General features: G+C 34.2%; 1 protein-coding gene across 4 annotated transcripts in view; it reads right to left on the bottom strand.

Annotated features, from left to right (window-relative positions):
• LOC6548607 (probable chitinase 10) overlaps positions 1-8,526 on the bottom strand; it is a 35,343-nt gene extending 26,817 nt beyond the window's left edge. Inside the window, exons 1-2 of one of the 4 annotated variants that reach the window (XM_026982872.1) lie at positions 8,452-8,526; positions 6,343-6,394 (exon numbers count right to left, since the gene is read on the bottom strand). The gene's annotated coding sequence lies outside the window, so the exon portion shown is untranslated. Of the gene's footprint in view, positions 1-6,342; positions 6,395-6,544; positions 6,742-7,124; positions 7,207-8,451 lie in introns of those variants that run through there. The other 3 variants (XM_026982871.1, XM_026982873.1, XM_026982874.1) reach the window with 3 other exon arrangements.
• Positions 8,527-17,352: the final 8,826 nt, after the last annotated feature.

The following is a 17,352-nucleotide window of genomic DNA, read 5'->3' as shown; positions in this document are numbered from 1 at the left end:
TCCGCATAAGAACTACGTATAATCGGTGGTTGTCACACAATAGTCAACCTACTGCATACGATTAATAAAAGTGTAAAAACAAAAAACCAAAAAACTCTACAGAAACAAAAATCAACCATGGCAACCGAACAAATCCAACTATTATCAGAATCCCACTTGAATCAAGCCTTAAATCAAATTAGGCAAATACCTTCATTCAGTGGAGACACCCAAGAGCTCAGTGCCTTTATACGAAGGATAGAGTTCATACTCCAACTGTATTCAACAACGGACCCCAGACAAAAACATGTATTCTTCAGCGCAATAGAGATGCAGCTCGCAGGAGATGCTCAACGATTGTCACAATTATCTGGAGCAACAACCTGGCCCACTCTAATGAACGCACTCATCAGCGAATATAAAACGCAAATACCATGTGAAGAATTACTCCGTCGCCTCTACTATACACCCTTCAACGGAAGTATCCGTAAGTTAGTCGAAGAATTAGAAACTAAATCATTCACAATATCAAATAAGCTTATGCTAGAAAATAACATTAACAACACCTTATTATACACAAATGCATTAAACAACACAGTTAAGGATGTGATCATGAGAAAATTGCCCGAAAGGTTATTTATGACCCTTGCTAGACATGACATAACGGCAGTATCTAAACTCAAACAAATAGCACAACAAGAAGGTGTATACGAAATAACCTTCAATGACCGAACGAAACACCAAAATAACTCAAATTCTAACACAAATCCACCCCAAACTTCTAAGAATAAAGGAAATTATCAAAATTTCGCGAATAATGTTATGCACAACCCAAATAAATCAAATCCCAACAATAATTCAAAACCTATTGTATCAAACCAGCAGGTTATGCAAGAATTTAAGCAAAAGCTAAATCAGGGTAGAGCCCAGAACCCTTTAAATTACCCACAACAAAATAGTAAGGCACCAAACCCTCCCGTCAAACGGCAGAGAGAAAGTGCTAGTGACCAATACAAAATGGACAAATTTTCGAAAATTTTCTTCAACCAGCCTCGGAATCAGAAAGCGATCCAGAGGAGTAGGTAATCCATTCTTAAAAATTAAATTCAATAATATTACTCTCAAATATTATGAAACAAAATTTCTTTTATTTCCCAATCAAATTCTCTAAAATGAAAGTCCACACTATAAATGGCACTATAGTATTGAACCAAAGCGTTTCATTGCATTCAAGCTAACTTTGTCCGACTAAACGAACATTTTTTATTCATAATTTCTCAGAAAAATATGATTTATTATTAGGCAGAAACTATTTAGAGTCAACCAACATTCAAATTAACTATTCAACACAAACAGTCAACATAAATGGCTACCCATTTAAAATGTGGTACGATCACATCCAAACAGATGAGTCAAAGGTTACCAATGATTTAATAAACAAATCAATAAAATGATAGAACAAAAAATAATTAGGAAATCTAAATCCCCCTATTGTTCTCCAATTTGGATTGTCCCAAAGAAAAGCGACGCTTCTGGCAAACCAAAATTTCGATTAGTCATAGACTATCGTAATCTCAATGAAATAACCATTGATGACAAATTTCCTATTCCCGTAATGGATGAAATATTAGACAAGCTTGGACGCAGTAAATACTTCACAACTATTGATCTAGTAAAGGTTTCAATCAAATTCAAATGGACCAACAGTCAATACCCAAAACCGCATTCTCAACAAAACATGGACATTATGAATATACTCCCTTCGTATGCCCTTCGGTTTGAAAAATGAACCAGCAACCAGCAACGTTGCATGAACAATCTTTTAGAAGATTTAATCTATAAGGATTGTTTAGTCTACTTAGTTGATATTATCGTTTACTCCACTTCACTGGAGGAACACTTAATGTCATTGAAAAGGGTATTTGATAAGCTACGATCAGTGAATCTATAAAACCAAACCGTAACAAAATAAATGCAATTGTTAATTTTCCTATCCCAAAAACTACAAAAGGAATAAAATCTTTCCTTGGATTCTGCGGATCCTACCGTAAGTTCATTCCCAATTTTGCAAAAATAAAAAACCCATGACACTTAAATTGGAAAAAGGAGCAATAATGAACACAAAAGATAATGACTACATGTCCGCCTTAGACTTAATTAAAGAATACTTCTGTAATAAAAAAAATTTACTTCCCTAATGAAATCGACTTTCAGATATTTCAAAATGCTTATATTCAAATCATAAGTCTCGACAATTTCACTAAAACCATGAAAACCAGTAGCAAACTAATAGACATTCAAACATATGCCCAATTCAAAGAAATCATTCTTAAAACACATAAAGAATATTTACACCCTGGCATAGAAAAACTAACACTTCAGTTCAAAGAACTTTATTATTACCCCGATTACCAAAAGCTTATCTAAAACATCAAAAACGAATGTGAAATCTGTAACATCGCTAAAACCGAACATAGAAACACAAGATTAACTAATGAAACAACCCCAGAAACCTTCAACCCCAGAGACAAATATATTATGTCATGGATTTCTACTTAATAAACAATTCCTATCATGTATTGACATTTATTCTAAATACTCCCCCCTGATAGAAGTAAACAGTAGAGACTGGCTTGATGCTAAAAGAGCTATTTTACGTATATTCAACGACATGGGTAAACCCATAGAAATAAAAACCGACAAAGACTCCGCTTTCATGTGCATTGCATTTAAACTCTGGTTAGATTAAGAAGGAGTAACCTTAAATATAACAATTAAAAATGGAATTTCTGACATCGAGACATTTCATAAAACCGTCAATGAAAAATTAAGAATAATATCAAGTGAAAATAAACCCGAAAACCAATTCACAAAATTAGAGAAAATACTTTACGTATACAATCACAAAACAAAACAAAACACAAATGGTCCTGCACCAGCAGACATCTTTATTTTTGCAGGAACCCCTTTCTATAACACACAAAAAAAATAAAGTAAACAAAATTAACAAACTCTATACACTATAAATCTAAGTTTAAAAAGAAAATGAATAGAAGTAAATATAATAACGATAAATCCAGGCCTACTCCCGAGCATGATACTCATGTTATGCCTCCTATCGACAATTAACACACAATACTTAGAAATAACACCTATCCAGGCCAAAAACGGTTACCTAATCTTTCAAACCGGATCATTAGATTTACCAATAAACTATGAATATCACTACTTATCTGTTAATTTAACTAAAACCGAAAACACTTATGAAGAACTTATCAAGCAAGCTCAAATTTTTGAAACTCTACCACAAATTCAGTATCTAACAGAAAGACAACAGAGAAATGAACGGTATAAGAATTGCAAAACGTAGTAAACGCCGTCTCGCTAATTTTATAGGAACAATGTACACATACTTATTCGGCACTTTAGATCAAGAAGATAAAGAAGAATTACAACAACAAATAGGTGACATCTCTAAAAAAAATGTACAAGTAAGCAAACTCAACCACGTAATAGAAGCCATTAATAAATGAATTGAATTGACCAATCATCTAAATAGTAACTTTGAAGGAGAACAAATGTTAGCCTTAGTAATTTTCAACCTACAACAATTCACTGAATACATAGAAGACATAGAACTTGGTTTGCAACTGACACGCTTAGGTATCTTTAACCCAAAATTTTTGAAACACGATTCAATAACTCACGTCAATTCTGAAAAAATTCTTAATATCAAAACTTCTGCTTGGCTTAAATCTGATACGAACGAAATTCTGATAATATCCCACTTTCCGAGAGAAATAATTAAAACACCAGTTTTTGAAATAATACCATACCCAGACGAAAATAGTAACATACTGACTGAAACAATACATGACAAATATTTTTTAAATAATCAATATAATCAATAATAATCAAATAATCAAACTTACACAGCAAGTTCCCAAAGCTTGGTCATAAATAAATGTATAACAGGCATACTTAACGAACTCTCAACACAATGTAGATACAGTAAAACACATTCTGATTTTGAAATAAAATATGTAGAACCTAATATAATTACAACTTGGAACCTTCCCAAGACTATTTTAAGCCAAAATTGTATTATTAGAAAAATTTTAATATAAGGTAATAACATGATAAAAACATTTAATTGTTCCGTTCAATTAGAAGATATAGTAATTACCAACACAATGTTAGATTATACTCAAACTATATATGTAAACAATAACGTAACAAAACTTGAACCACTAGAATACATTCACACAAAAGAAATAATCGAACAACACAATCAGACGAATAATATCTTTCAAATAATAACACTTACAGCATTAATCATACTAGTTGCATTGTACTTTATTTATAAATATAAAACTATACCCCAAAAATTAATTGTAAAATTCAAAAATCAAACCCCAGAAAACGAAACTATTATACACCCTGAAACAGAAAACGTTGTTCCCCTCGTAAATTATCACTCGTTTTCAACCGCGATAACTCCGCTATAGCCAATTTAAACTTCCAACTTAGTGATAATCAAAATGCTCTAGTTCTTTCCTTAAATGGAATAAATAAAAGGTTTAATAAAACATAAAACTCAATCGTGTGTTTTTTTATTAAACCCTCGCTCTGAATTCGTAAATATATAATATATTCTTATATATATATATATTCTTGATCAGGATCAATGTCCGTTTGTCCACTCGTATGAACAAATTGACCTCAGGAACTATAAATGCTACAAAGTTGAGATAAAGATTGATATGAAGATTTCAGAGACATAGACGCAGCGCAACTTTGTTTCCTGGTCACACCCACACCCACTCAAACCCCAAAACCGTCTCAAATGTTGCACCTTTGCAAAATTTGATGATTTTTTCATTTTATAATTTTTGTTGCCAATTTCTGTCGAAATGCCAAAAATATGCTATGCTTTGTGCTTCTGATAGGCCGGTACACCTAGTGTAATACCTTGGACAGATTGGAGAGAAATGGTTATTTTGATTTTGCGTATGGAATTCCTAATTTGCCTTTTCTATAGCGCGTTAGATCTTCTTTAAAATACGATCGTTTTTTTACACGCATAAGTGTAATATTTGAATTGTATTATATGTGCTTTGTTCTTAAGTTTCTTGTTCAAAAGTTCCTTTTGTTATTTCAAGATTGGGCTTTTTCCGTCTATGGGAATTTTCCTGTCTACATAGTCAGTTTGTGCAAAGACACTAGATTATTCTAGTGTCCTAAGAATTTTTCTTTTCCCCATGATTTCACCTCGTGGCTGCTAAATTGAGGCGCATTATTATTATAAAACACAACAACTGCAAATTAGCCCAAAACCAAGGAGAAGTGTGATTAAAACTCGTCGTCCGAAGTTGGTCATGAGTTGGCTATCTGAGATGATCCTTATAAAAGGTGTCGCATATTTTTGTTTACTTTTATACCCGTTACTCGTAGAGTAAGAGGGTATACTAAATTCGTTGAAAAGTACGTAACAGGAAGAAGGTGACGTTTCCGACCATATAAAGTATATATATTCTTGATCAGGATCAATAGCCGATCGACGATCAATAGTCGATCTGGCCATATCCGTCTGTCCGTCCGTCTGCCCGTATGAACGCCTCGATCTCAGGAACTACAAAAGCTAGAATGTTGAAATTTAACATGCAGGTTCCAGAGGCATAGACGCAGCGCAAGTTTATTGCAATGTTGCCACGTCCACTCGAATGCCCACAAACCACCTAAATCTGTCACGCTCACAATTTTGAAAAATGTTTTGATATTTTTCACTTTTGAATATATCCTGTAAATTTCAACAGATTGGCCAAAACACTTTTTGACACGCCCACTCCAACGCCCACAAACCGCCCAATACTACAACGCCCACATTTTTGAAAAATGATTAAAATTTTTAAATTATATTTGTTTTTTATATTTTTATTGATATGCTAAACAAATTTAGGCCACGCCGACTGTAATGCTCATATACCGCCCATAACCGCCACGTCCACACTTTTTTTTTTTTTTAATTGTATTATTTTTGTGCTGATTATGCCAAAAACGTTGCCTAACATTCTCGTTCGCATTTCCATTAACTGAGTAACGGGTACCTAATAGTTGAGAAACTCGACTATAGCGTTCTCTTTTATTTTTTCATTAAATACATCTAGTGCAAAAAGTTATTGGGTTTGTCTTTTCCAGACAAGCATTGACTGTTATTTACTCGAAAATAAATTGTTTTTTTAGAATTAGTTTTAATCTTCTTAATTTATAATAATGAAAAAATATATATTATACACAAACATAAATATATAGCAACAAAATATTCAGTTGTTCAAAGAAAAAAAGGAAGTATGTCTTACTCACGTAATATAAATCCTAAACCATGGCTGCTTATCCGTTTTGCTTTAGTTCTTAACTATAAAGAAATAAATTATTAAGATATTTTTATATTATTTATATTAAGCTTGTGCGCCTGATACTTAATTATGATTAATACTTAATTATGATTAGACATAAAAGACTATTCAAATTAGAATACTAGAGTGTGACTCCTTTTGTTTATTACCATACAAATATTTTTTCGTCAACTTATTTTCTTTTCCGAATACATTCTTTTCCGTTTATGTATATCAGGCTTATATGAACCGGTTTGTTTATTTGGTGTCACATTAATTTTATATAATTTTTTGTGATTCCAGACAATTTACGACAAAGAATCGATTTATAACAAGAAGAAAGAAGCGTATGGAAGAATTAAAAAAAAAATAAATAAATAAAAAGAGGTTTAACAAGTTTTGAGTTACTGAGGCAGGGAACCAGTCGGGTTTTGGTTGTATGTGTTGAGTTCATTGAACGCCAAGAACATTGAATGGTGTTCATATCCTCGTTTTGCTTTCTCGATGTAATTACTGAGAATACGCATTATATTTTTTTTTTTGTTTTTTTTGATCAAGTGATTAAATATTGTAATAACTTGGCTTCCATTACAAACATTTATCTTGCAAGTATCCACTATTTCTTATGTTCTTTACGTATGCTTGTAGACATTTTCATTGACAGTAACTTTTCTATGAAAGTACATTTTCCCTCAGGTCACGGCTACGAACTAAAGGCACACTTTTAGAACAAATCTACCAATTCCTTACTTTTCTATGCTGACACTTACTCAGTTGCTCTGATAACAAGCAACCAACCTTTCACACGTGCGATCAATATAAAACTGTAGGTGTTTGAGCTGAGGACGCTTCTATTTATACTTATACATTAAAAAAAAGAAGCCAGGAGAGCGAAACATTACTGATTCGAAGAGTTCTATGTATCTTTCTACGAAAGCTAGTCACACAGCTACTAGTGTCCTAACTTAACTGTTCACCAACTATGGGAAAGAGGACCCACAATTATGCACAAGTATGTGCAGGACCCTCTGTCAAGGCTTTTTATCATAAAGTTACTCATATTGACGATACAAGAACCAAGAAAATAACCGCCTTATATCTACCGCCTTAATTTTTAATTTTAACATTTCATGCAAATAATATTAACACATGCAAATTTATTTATGAGGAAAGAAGAAAAGCTCACTAGCTGCCCGTCAGCTAAAGCCAGTTAATAATTTAAAACGATTTAATGATTTAAAGAAGAGTATTCTATTTTATTATTGAAATTTATAAAATTAATTTCGTAAGTTTTAATTCTAATACGTCTAATTGAATTCTAATTATAATATGATAAAGTGAAGCAGAACTAAATTAAATAAAAATGCCACCCCCACCGCCCCCGAAAAACCATCAAAAACTATTTTGTTTTTCCTATCGATATGTTTTTGACATTTTGGCCACGCCCACTCTGACGCCCAATACTGTCACGCCCGCACAATTGTTTTTTATACCCGTTACTCGTAGAGTAACTAGATTCGTTGAAAAGTATGTAACAGGCAGAAAGAAACGTTTCTGACCATATAAAGTATATATATTCTTGATCAGGATCAATAGCCGAGTCGATCTGGCCATGTCCGTATGAACGCCACGATCTCAGAAACTACAAAAGCTAGAATGTTGAGAATGCAGCTCCCAGAGACATAGACGCAGTGCAAATTGGTTTCCAAATGCTGCCACGCCCACTTTAACGCCCACAAACCGCACTAACTGTCACGCCAACACTTTTAAAAGATGTTGTGACACTGTTTCACTTTTTTGGCGCCCAAATCAATAATGCACTATTAAAATTTTTTTCAATAAGTCCTTTTGTTGATGAATTCTTTGATAACTAGCTAGAGTACGGATATCTCTGGCAGTACAAATGCACGCTTATTATCAAATATACATCGAAGCCACGATTCCTTTTCCATTCATTGGGTATTAATTTTTTGTCTTTTCGTATGGTAGCTTTATGGTACTGTCTTCCAATTTTTATCAAGGTAAGAACGATATTATATTACATATTGGCAATGAATTGCCAAACTAGAATGCGTACTTCTTCTTGAAACCACTATATTGCGCCTATTTATCTTTGTTACTCACATAGTATTTTGATCGTTATCCCTTTTATCGTCTCCCAAGTCTTAAGCAATTGAATTTAAAAATTTAAAAGACGCAACAACGAATAACCGAGGAAGACGCAAAGAGAAGCTCAACAAAAAAGTAAACTTGATTCGAAAAGCAGAAGCTTAAATACCCTTGTGATAATTATATTTTTAAAGAAAATTGCATAAGAGCATTTTATAATAAAAAATAACGAAACTATGATTTTTGCAAATATTTCTAATTAATCTTGCGACGATATAGTGGTCTGATATTAATGAAAATAAAACCAGAATTGTATATTGTTTTGTAACATATTTGTATATATATTTGTACCATATGTTGTATTGATACATATTTTTTTAATTTCTGAATATATCTACCCTGCAATAGAAATAAGATTTTTGGTAACGTTTCATTCTAATATGTAGCTTTAGGTAAGACATAGAAACGAACATACAGGTTATGCATATCGGCTCGGCTGTTGATACTGATAAATAGCATGGGTTTACATTCAGCCATATAAGCATTCAGCAGAAGCAATTCCCAGGTGCTCTACAATATCCATTAATTTGGGGTTTTGGGCAAATAGTTCACTTTAATTCTATAAAATTGTAGGTTTTTGGTCTATTTATTTTATAAATAATTTTTTTAAACTTATTCTTATTAATAAACGAATGTTTGAAATGTTGGCGCGAAAATAAATAAAAGTAAACAATGAGCCATCGCTTATTTTTGGTTTGAAAAGAGATTCGAGCACTTCTAACGTTTGCTGATTTTAAGCTACAAAATTCAGCATGAAACGATTTAAGTGGATCACCGCTAAAGGGGTTTGCCTGGTTATTAAGGCTTATACGCCTTTTTTTTCTGTTACGTACTATTCCATTAATACCAAAAAACAACGCTATAGTCGAGTATATCGACTATCAGATATCCGTTACCATTGTATGGATATTTAGAAATTACCAAAAATAATAAAAATATGAAAAAAAAATTTTTTAATTTTAAAAAAAGGTTCGTGGAAACTTTGAGAGGGTTGTGGGCGTTAAAGTGAGCGTGGCAACATTTGGAAACAAACTTGTGCTGCTTCTGTGTCCTAAATATATTTACAATGAAGGGTCGGAAACGTTTCCTTCTACCTGTTACATACTTTCCAAAGAATCTAATATACCCATTTACCCCAATGGTAGCAGGTGTACAAATTTAAATTAAAAAGCATTTTCGACGATAAATTAAAAAAATTCGCAAGATAATCAAAAAGTGTTTTCGGCAAACAATAAGTTGGATGGGGGAAGTTGGTGTTTCCTACCCTATGATATATGTATATTCTTGATCACGATCAGTGGGTTTGGCCATGTCAGTCTGAGCGTCCATTTGTCTGTACAACTGTGCAACTAATTGTCGATCTGAATTTATTTATTTTGAATTTATTTTGTTCGCGTTGTAGCGTTTCGTACAGATATTCGTGGACTAAGTTGAACTTACTAAAAATGTCAATGAGAGCAATGCACTTTTCGTTAGTGAGAGTAACTTCCTTGGTCGAGAAATTACTATTTGAGCATATTCGATATGTGATTTTATTTTTTACCACAGTTATAACATTTTTACGTTCTTCTTAAAGGTTGAAACCAGCTTGTCATCACTACGCTTAGTTCTCTCGAGGTCGTACACTTTCTTTCTTTCGTTCTTTCGCTCATAATTCTTACACCGAAAAGCAGATTTTTGTCGATAATATACTGAATTAAAATTGAGTAACGAATATCACCAGGAATGGCCAAATCTTTCATTCGGTATAAGAACATTTTTAATAGTTCGCATTTTGGCCTTTTCAAGCTCAAATTCCTCGTTTCGAGAGCTCCTTCCGCTTTCAAATTATTCATCCTCCTTTTCGTCGTCAAATCATTCTATCGAAAAACCTATTTTCCATTAGGTTGGGAATTTACATTATGTTCATTAGGTTGGGAATCTTTAAGATCCAAGTCAAATCTGGCCAGTATCGTCAGTGCCAGTGTGCATTGGCAATACAATAATTGTTCAATTTTAGGACGCCAAATTATGGTTAAAATTCATAGCCTCTTTTTTGCAATTTCATTTCACTCTTGTCGTAAGTTTTTGTTTGTCGTTTTTCACATCATTCACGCTTAGCATTCAAGTGTCGTATTTTGAGATTACATAAAGTTTATTCATGAAAGTTTATTTATGAACTTCAAAAATAATGGAGGCATGAAGGAAAATTAAAAAAAAAAAACGTTGTAAAATTGAAATATTGTACAGAACTGATATTTGTGGATCTTTTCGCTATGCGATACGTGCGGCTAGCTCACAAGATTTCGTGTGTTTGTCCCACCAAATTTATATTAAACGTGATCACCCTTTCCCAGTAACAACACTTAGTAGTTTTTGTTTCCTTGATCTTCATTTGTCTCGTTTTACGCTTTGGTTTTATTTTTCGGTGTGGGTTTGTCCTTCAGCGCTCGGCCTGCTTGTATAGGCCTCCATTAACTGCTATTCCTTGATGTCACCAGTCTCCGGGTCCAAAAGTCCACGGTTGTACCGTTTACCTGGTCCAAAGTTCAGCTTACTTCCTTTAAATCGGCACGCAGACACACTCTGTTCTACTGTCGTCCTGCTCTTACTCGTGCCATCTCACTCTCGGTCTCCACATTCTCCCTCCCAACTCTTTTTCTCCAAACTTTTTTCCACAGATTCCGTTTCTCCCAAACTTTCTACGGATTCCGTTTCTCCAAACTCTCGTTCTCCAAGCTTTCCGTTTCGCAATGCCGTTACTACGCTCTGATTTGTTACGTAGTTGCAATATTCAGAACCGCCTTCCGCAGTTGAGATCTGCATTTGTGTGGAGTTTTCGACTCCTCACAAGGTTCACTGATATAATCACTGTCAAAGTACTTGAATAAACAGGTCTTATTACCTACAAAATAAAAAATTATCTATTAAAGCCATTGCGTCAATAATGAAAACCTTTGGCCCTTTTCTATATTTTCAAGCTTTCAACTGGCAATACATTGATATGACCAATTGTTGTTTTTTAATCATTTTTATTTGAAATCAATACGAAAGTAAGTTTTAGCTGAATTTAAATTGATTTTCCGTCTTTTGCGTCGGTAATCTCTCCTCCTCTTCCACGTGGTTCTCCTTTCGTTTTCGTCAATACTCGTTGAAAAGTATGTAACAGGCAGAAGGAAGCGTTTCCTACCATAAAAATATATATAGTGACATATTCACTCTTCATATTAACAGCTAAAGACGATCTTTTGGAAAGCTTCACTCTTCAAAAGCCTCATAAATAACATTCTACCAAGACACCAACCGCTTAAGGGTAACAACTTAATGATCCGGTATTTTTGACATATAAAGCTAAATAGAACTTAAAAGGCTTATGTTAATCCTCTGTAAAAGGTTTGCTGGGCCGAAAGAATACATTTGTAAATTAGTTCATAACTGACCTCTAGTGAAACCTATCCAATAAAGATTATAAGAAGAAAAATATATTTTTTTTAATTAAATCTATCACCTAAAAAGTTTATTGGCGCAGTCGGTAGGATACTGAAAAAAGTCCTAGTTATCTCGTTATCCTTTGACAATCTAGTGAAAAGAGTAACCCTTTCTGATTGTACCCGCGAATTGGCCGCAACAAAGTAATTTCGGTTCGTTTAAAGTGACTAAAATCGGTATCCGCAGAAGAACCTGTGCGATTCGAGTTAATTTAAAGCCCTAATTTTGTGGTCTGCTTCGTGAAGTGAGACCGCCACTAAGGTGTAATACAATTAAAAGGTGTACAGTGCAGTTCACTAAGACATAAGTCTCGACATTCTGTAGCAGTCTTTGAACAAAAACAGTAGCCCACTTAAATCAAAAGTGCGACCGCTACTATTGTATAAAACAACAAAAAGTTAACACAGTGCAGTTCACTTAAGGCATAAGTCTCGACATACTGTAGCAGTCAGTGAAAAAAAAAACTGAACTAAAACTAAAATGGCTTTAACTGCGGAAAATCTTTCTCAATTACTTCGGCAAATACGCCAAGTACCGCAATTCTCTGGAGACCCATGAAATCTCGTTCATCAGACGTATCGAATACCTGTTGAACTTATACCCTTCGAACGACATTCGACAGAAGGCAATCATATTTGGAGCCATCGAACTTCAAATTGTCGGGGATGCGGAAAAGGTTTCCCAATTTGGAATGCACAACGAATGGACAACATTAAAAGTCGCCCTAATCACGAAATTCAAGACTCAGACGCCCCTGGAGGAACTACTAGGAAGGTTGTATCGCACACCTTTTAGAAGTAACTTACGTCTATTCTGCGAACAATTAGAAGATAAGTCAACTGTAAATATAAATAAGTTAACATTGGAAAATGACCGAACTAATATGGCGGTTTAGGTTGTTCATGACATGATATTTCAACCGTTCAAAAATTAAGACAAACCGCCCAACATGAAGGTCTATACGAAGTCCCAATTTCAAAAAAATTCGATAGTCAGCCAAGTCTTAATTTAAATTCATTTAACACCTATAAACCTACAAGCAATAATCAAATCAAAAACACTCACCCCAACCAACGATTCATTCGCCCCTTTTTTCCATTAACAAATCTCAAACAGACCCAAACCACTAACGTAAACAATCAAACCCCTTTTAAACAAACTCCTCCGACCAGACAACAGCAGTTTGATCAAAACAGAAATTTATACAACGAACTCAGAACAGACTTACTTCAGGACCGTCAACACGACACCCGAAACTACTATCAGCCCCCCCAACAACCAAGAGTGCCGAATAAGCGTTTTAAAGTAGGCAGCGGACAATCACGTATGGAGACAGATGAAATTCATCAACAGTACGAATTAGATTACGATAACGAAACTAAACACTACAATAATACGAACGGTTCCACGAAGATTAATTACAGAATACTCAGACAGAAATGTTTACAGATCAGCAATATCAAGCTGAAAATTTTCCAATACCAGCCTGGGATCCCACCAATAGAGATCATGTTTAATAACCACAGATATAGATGCAAAGTTGATACTGGCTCTTCAATAAACATGATGAGCTCAAACTTTTTCAACCTTCAAGTTAAAGATAAGCAAATAACTGTCCGAAGTATGACAGGCTATTCTAAATTAAATAAATATCTAGACCTTCCAGCCAACAATCTTTTTCAACAAATACAAAAATTCTATATTCATTCATTTTCACCTGATTATGACATTCTCTTAGGAAGAAAAATACTAATGGAAAATAACGGTTTAATAGACTACTTTAGGAAGGAAACAATAATTAACGAGAAAAGATTCATTCACAAAGAACTAGATCCATGTGATGGGAACTATTCAAACAATTTTACTGCACTCTTACAAGAAAACAACTTTACATCAGAAATAAACTATGCCATGGACAACAACATAGACACACATACAGACTAGAACATTTAAATAGTGAGAAAAAATACAAACTTACAAATTTATTAAAAGAGTTCAGTGACGTTCAATATTGCAAAAATGGAAACCTTACATTCACAAGTATAATACTTCATGATAATATATAAAAACCGATCACGAAAACCCGGTTTTCAAAAGACCATACTCGTATCCGTTAGATAAGCAAATTGAGGAAATGTTAAAACAAGGTATTATACGCGAAAGTGACTCCCCTTACTGCAGTCCATTATGGATTGTACCCAAAAAGATAGATGCCTCTGGCAAACCGAAATTCAGGTTGGTCGTGTACTATCGAATCGTGGACTAATCTAAATGAAATAACAATAAATGATAAATTTTCGATTCCTATTCCTAATTCCGATTCCTAAATGCCAGTATTATACTACGATTTACTTAGCAAAAGGCTTTCACCAAATCGAAATAGACCCTAAGTCTATACCAAAAATGGCGTATTCGACCAAACATGGTCACTATGAGTACAATCGCATGCCATTTGGCTTAAAAAATGCTCCTGCAACCTTCCAACGGTGCATGAATTACGTCCTAAAAGACCTCATTAACAAATATTGCCTTGTTTATTTAGATGATGTGATCATCTATTCAACATCTCTGAACGAACACCTAGACTCACTGAGAAGGGTTTTTGAGAAACTTAAAGAGGCCAATCTTAAACTCCAATTGAACAAATGCGAATTTTTAAAAAAGGAAACAAATTTTTTAGGTCATATTATAAGTCCAGAAGGCATACGAGCTAATAAAGAGAAACTTAAAGCAATCTAAAAATTTACCCTCCCAAAGACCACAAAAGAAATTAAATCTTTCTTACGCTTATGCGGATATTACCGTAAGTTCATTCCATATTTTGCAAAGATTGCAAAACCTCTGACAATATTTCTAAAAAAAGGGGCTTAAATATACATAAGAAACTAAGAATACAATAAATCATATGAAAAATTGAAAACACTCATAATGAACGACCCAATTTTGATTTGCCCCGATTTCACAAAAACTTTTCAAGTCACTACTGACGCTAGCAATTTCGCCATAGGAGCAGTGTTATCGCAAGATAATAAACCTGTAAGCTTTGCAAGCAGAACATTAAATGATCATGAACAAAATTATAGTACTATTGAAAAAAAACTACTACCAATCGTTTGGGCAACCAAATATTTCCGCCCATATCTATATTGAGTCCCCTTTGAGATTTTGAGCGATCACAAACCACTTGTGAGGCTAAATAATATTAAAGAACCTAACATGAAACTACAACGTTGGCGAATTAGGCTTAGTGAATATACTTTCAAAATCAAATAATTAGAAGGTATCTCGCGTCAAAGTGGAAGAAAACATGGTAGGCGAAGAATAAAATATTTCAACAGCAGCAACAATACGCAGAAAGCAACGAAACCTACATTGAAATTACAGAAAAACCAATAAACTATTTTGCAAGACAAATTGAATTTATTAAAGATGCCGTGGAGCAAGTAGAGACAACGAAATACATTTCCAAAACAAAACTGAACATCAAATACACTGACATGACCCTGACAAAAGCAACAGATATCATTAAATACATCTTTAATAATAACAGTGTTATTTACCTGGAAAACAATAAAGGCTTTTTAGTTTTTCAAAAAGCATATCGAGAAACCATTAACCCACACAGTAACGTGAAAATTCTGAAAAGTATCATAAAGTTAAAAGACATAAAATCTTATCCTAAATTTAAAGAATTATTACTCAACATTCTAAATTGTTACACCCTGGTATTGAAAAAATGATTCTATTATTTAAAGAAACTCACTATTTTCCCGATTATAATAAACTTATTCAAAACATTATCAATGATTGCGAAATCTGTAACCTTGCAAAGACAGAACATAGACCAACAAAACTTGCTTTCGAAATAACTCCAGAGACAAATAACCAGCGAGAAATTTATGTTATTGATTTTTATGCAATTGACAACGAACAGTATTTATCTTGTATAGACGTATATTCAAAATTCGCTTCACTTATTAAAATAAACAGTAGAGATTGGTTAAAGGCATAACGAGCCCTTACTAGAATTTTTAACGACATGGGAAAACCAAAGAAAATTAAAGCGGACAAAGACTTCGCGCTTATAAGCACTTTAAAAATTTGGCTAAACAACGAAGACATACAAATGGATATTACCACAAGTAAAATAGGAATAGCAGACATAGAATGCCTTCATAAAACCATAAATTAAAAAATCAGAATTATCAATACTGAGAACAATAAGGAAAATAAACACGAATGGAGAAAATTGTATATGTCGGAGCATAATTTTGCATGTGTTAGTGTATTGGTATTCTGGTAGTGTATTTCATCATAATGGAAATATTGCATCAGCCTCTCTTTTTCGCAGTTATTGGTTGCTTGTAGTTTTGTAGTTTTGGGAAGAACCGTTTTAGCGCGGCGCCAGCGTGTTGTCGCAGACGCCGAGTGTGGTTCGATGGTAAGCACGGAAAAGAAGAGTGCGACACAAGGCAGTTGTGCGTAGTACTTCAGTGCGATCGGAACTCACTGCGCTAGCATTACGGCGAATAACAACGAAACTGCGACATCAGAAGTGGGATCGGGCTCGCTACCTGATATGTCTAGTGAACCATGGCGGATTTTAATGGAAATGTAAAATAGAAACTTTATTGAACTTGTTATAACACTGCAAACAACGACATCCGAAACAACAAATAAAAATTAGGTAGTGCTACCCAAATTCAACGCAGACGGTGCTGGCGTCGATGCAACGGCGTGGTGCTCTACAGTGGACATAATTTTCGCAGAAAACACCATAAAAGGCAGCGCGTTGGTGATGGCTTTGAGTGCAGCGATGGAAGGTAGTGCTTCGCAGTGGCTTGCTCAAATTTGTTATCCTGGCATAACTTGGGCCGAATTTAAAGAACTTTTCGTTCAACGTTTTGCCAGTACGGAAACTCCAGCGACTATGTTTTTGGCAATGCTGGCAGATTGTCCAACTGACGGTGAATGCCTTTCCAATTATGCTAGTCGCATGATGACGTCACTTATTACGAAATGGCGTGATATGAATGTGGAGGAAATTTCAGCTTCAGAAACGCTTGCTAAGATGGCATATGTGGATAGCAGATTGCAGCGATTGACATTTACTTCAAATGTACGGACCAGAAGTGAATTGCAAACGGAGCTTAAAGCATTTACCTTCAGCAAAAGGAAGAAAACTCTGCAAGAAGAAGCGGCTCCATCTGAAATAAAGCGTCATAAACCTTCAACAATAAGATGTCATTTCTGTGGAAAACTATGCCACAAGATGATCGAATGCAGAATTAAACAGCAGCAAAATCTTTCATCTCGTGCTAAGGACAACAACGATAGAAGC

The sequence above is a fragment of the Drosophila erecta genome, unplaced genomic scaffold, assembly GCF_003286155.1.
Source record: "Drosophila erecta strain 14021-0224.00,06,07 unplaced genomic scaffold, DereRS2 tig00000246-arrow-arrow-pilon, whole genome shotgun sequence".
Taxonomy (NCBI): domain Eukaryota; kingdom Metazoa; phylum Arthropoda; class Insecta; order Diptera; family Drosophilidae; genus Drosophila; species Drosophila erecta.
This window is presented reverse-complemented; position numbering and strand designations above follow the sequence as displayed.